Below are 4,405 nucleotides of genomic sequence, written 5' to 3' on the forward strand. Positions count from 1 at the left end.
TTATTGTCATTTAAGCCTCTAAGTGTTGAGGTGGTTATTTTTATTTTTTTATTTTTTTTATTTTTTTATTTTTTTATTAACGGAAAGAAAAAAAAAAAGAAATTAACACAACATTTAGAAATCATACCATTCTACATATGCACTCAGTAATTCTTAACATCATCACATAGATGCATGATCATTGTTTCTTAGTACATTTGCATCGGTTTAGAGGAACTAGCAACACAACAGAAAAAGATATAAAATGTTAATATAAAGAAAAGAAATAAAAGTAGTAATAATAGTAAAAAACAACAACAAACAAACCAACAAGCAAACAAAAACAAAAAAAACCCTATAGCTCAGATGCAGCTTCATTCAGTATTTTAACATGATTACTTTACAATTAGGTATTATTGTGCTGTCCATTTTTGAGTTTTTGTATCTAGTCCTGTTGCACAGTCTGTATCCCTTCAGCTTCAATTACCCATTGTCTTACCCTGTTTCTAACTCCTGCTGAACTCTGTTACCAATGACATATTTCAAGTTTATTCTCGAATGTCCGTTCACATCAGTGGGACCATACAGTATTTGTCCTTTAGTTTTTGGCTGGATTCACTCAGCATAATATTCTCTAGGTCCATCCATGTTATTACATGGTTCATAAGTTTATCTTGTCTTAAAGCTGCATAATATTCCATCGCATGTATATACCACAGTTTGTTTAGCCACTCTTCCGTTGATGGAGATTTTGGCTGTTTCCATCTCTTTGCAATTGTAAATAACGCTGCTATAAACATTGGTGTGCAAATGTCCGTTTGTGTCTTTGCCCTTAAGTCCTTTGAGTAGATACCTAGCAATGGTATTGCTGGGTCGTATGGCAATTCTATATTCAGCTTTTTGAGGAACCGCCAAACTGCCTTCCACAGTGGTTGCACCCTTTGACATTCCCACCAACAGTGGATAAGTGTGCCTCTTTCTCCGCATCCTCTCCAGCACTTGTCATTTTCTGTTTTGTTGATAATGGCCATTCTGGTGGGTGTGAGATGATATCTCATTGTGGTTTTGATTTTCATTTCTCTAATGGCCAGGGACATTGAGCATCTCTTCATGTGCCTCTTGGCCATCCGTATTTCTTCTTCTGGTAGGTGTCTGTTTAAGTCTTTTTCCCATTTTGTAATTGGGTTGGCTGTCTTTTTGTTGTTGAGTTGAACAATCTCTTTATAAATTCTGGATACTAGACCTTTATCTGATATGTCGTTTCCAAATATTGTCTCCCATTGTGTAGGCTGTCTTTCTACTTTCTTGATGAAGTTCTTTGATGCACAAAAGTGTTTAATTTTGAGGAGCTCCCATTATGTTGAGGTGTTTTGTTATGCAGTTATTAAACAACTAATATGCAGGTATTTCCTAAATATGACAGAGGATAACTAATTTCCTATTAAAGGGAGAGATATAGAGAGTCCATTTTAAATCTTAAGTTCTTACAAGGAGAATCAAGTTAAACAAACACATTAAATAAATATATTGGTAATATTCAGACATGGAAAAAAATAGTAGACAAATGGATGAAATTTGAGGGACATTTATCTGATCCACTGATTTTCAAGCGTACTTTATTAGAAGTTGTCTTTGCTAGAATATAGGTTATCTGTTGTAACAAAGATCCAAAATAACAGTTTAAAGGGGCAGAAATAAGATGGAAGTTTAATTTTCTTTACTTAAAAGTTCAGTGTAAGAAATCCAGTTATTCAGGGAGCTGAATGGTGTCAAAGTCCCAGGCTCCTTCCGTATTGTTACTCTATCTTCCTTAGGGTGCTACCACCTCCCCGTTCCACCTACAGGAACTGGAAATACTCAAGAGGAAAACCACTTTCCTTTAAGAGCGCCCAATGTAAAAGTTGCATTCACCACTTCTGCTCACATCCTACTGGCCAGAACTTGGCCATGAGGCCTCACCCAGCTGCAAGGGAATCTGGGAAATGTAGTCTTTATTTTGGCTAGCCATGTGTCTGGATAGAGTTTCATTACATTGGAAAAAGGGAAAAAGACAGATATTAGGGGACATCTAGGTGTTTCTGAAATACAAACTTTTGCCCAAATATAATAATACATGGATTGATGCATCAAATCAGATGCCAGTGGAAATATTACTGCCAAGCACTCCAAACAACTGAATGTCTTTTCTCCTGATAGGCAAGTTATTACTCAGTGGTCCATATCATTTCACCGAGTTTCACAACTCCTTCTCCCCTCCCAGCCTAAAGTCCAGCCAGCAGCTCCAGGCTGTCAGAACATTTGCTTTAAGTTGACTTGAGACATTCTGACCACACACCCTGCCTTATAAGCTAGGTGATTGGATTAGAAGATATACTGCTTGTCAAGCACACAGTTCTGTGCCTGGCATAGATGTGACAAATAAATAAAGACAGCCCTGGACAGCATCACAGCATTTCTTAGCCTCAAAGGGAGAGGCACGGACGAGGCATAAAATGATTCAGGTTCCATGTCAAGGACACCCCTCAGACCCCAAATCATCCTCTCTTCATCTCATTCAGCCCTGGGCTTGTTCTCTGCTCTTGCTTCTTTCTGTTTCTTTGCCTCTGTCTGTTTATTTCTCTTTCTCTGAGTCTTTGGTTTGAGATAGAGGTAGAGATAGAGATATGGGAATGGGGGGCGGGGATAGAGAGATGGTGGGGGGAAGGGTGAGAATGAATCTGGGTTTCTTTGTTTTTCCCTTGCCCGCTGTGTCACATCCTCAGCCTCCATCTACGTCTCATTGAAACTGCCCCCCACCCCCGGAGGGGTTCTTCCTGATTCTCTCTCTCTTGCTCTTTTTAATTTTTCTTTCATTTCCTTTGGTCTCTATGCCTCTCTCTGACTCATTGGATCAATCTCTCTCTCTCTTACTCTCTCCCAAGTCTATTTTGATCTCATCTGTTTCTATTTCTCAGCCCCTCTCATTTCTCTTGGCCTCTCTCAATCTTGGTCTCTATTTCCAGCTCAAGATACCCTGCATAACTTGCCTCTCTCTCTGTTTTTCTGTCGGAGAAGACTAGTTTCTGCGACTAATTTTCCTCTTCAACTTACTCTCACTTAAGTGCTCACTCTTCGCTTCCTGTCCGGAGTGGGGGTGGTGAGGGGTCTGTTCCAAGGATACTTTCTCCGTCCCTTCCTGACAGATGGAAGGACCAAACTTGCCTTCACACACACACACACACATATCCTACCACAGGACAGTGAACAGACCAGTCCGGAATAGGTGAAAGCATGGGTGTGTGGGGGGTGTCAGAGTGGGAGGGAATGGTGACGACCAGGAGAACCAAAGAAGAGGCAGCCTAGAGCTGAGTCTTAACCTCCGGAAAAGACATCCTTGCAGCAGATCCAACACCCAGAGCTGGATGAGCCTCTCAGCTTTCCCAGAATTCCTATCACTTCTCAGGCCAAAGGACGCCTCAGCCCAGCTAGCCAAGTCCTATTTCCCAAATCTTCAGGTTCCTTCAGGGATTCAATTTCCAGGTCTGAGAGTCCAGACACATGAGAAGGGCACTGGATTTTCTTTAATAACATGTGAATGCAGTATGTGATACCCAGGAATTTCATCTCAGGACAATAAAGACGATTTACAAATATTTTGTGTAAAAAATGTTGAGAACCACTTATTTAGGCTATAAAGGAGAACACAGCTATTTATCTAGAGAGATTGGGACTGAAAGGTGGGTTCTGTATCTTAGACTTTTAACACACACACACACACTCCTCTCTCAACAGCAAATTTCTGATAAACCAACACAAGCAATTTATTATTATCAGTAGTAGTTAATATTATTTTTGTGAAGGGAACAAAAGAACTTGTTGAATAAAGCCCTTTTGATTGATTGATTTCTGATGGTATTCTGAATCTTTGTATCACTTTATTTAAAAAAAAAAGTTGACTAGGGTCTGGAAAAGGGTAAGGAGTCATGCGTGTTTCCAACAAGATTTTGTAAATCAAATCAAATTCCTGTTTGACATATGGGGAAACTGAGGTCAGGAAAGGTTCAGTGACTCACTACATGAGGAAAAGGATGGAACAGAAACTTGAACCCAGATTATTTCGTCCTAAATGCAAGAGCCTAACAATGATGTTCAACTGCTTCCCACACTCCCCCAAAAGATGTTGAAACCAGGGGCTGAGCTGGGGGAGAAGAAGACCTGGCAGGCTGGAAATATGAGGAGAGGGGAACAATCCCAGTGGATTTCTGCAGAGGAGCTCAAACCATCTCTATTCAGATGGGAGATTATAGGTTATATAACCACCCCTAGACAAAGCAATCTTTTCCCTGTTGGCATTCGATGCCCAGGAATCTTGAATCTCAAGGTGTTCATATTTCGGCCTAACTGATCTCCCCAAAACTATTTAGCCAGGATGTGGGGCTCTGGATAC

The sequence above is a fragment of the Tamandua tetradactyla genome, chromosome 16 (genome assembly GCF_023851605.1).
Source record: "Tamandua tetradactyla isolate mTamTet1 chromosome 16, mTamTet1.pri, whole genome shotgun sequence".
NCBI lineage: Eukaryota > Metazoa > Chordata > Mammalia > Pilosa > Myrmecophagidae > Tamandua > Tamandua tetradactyla.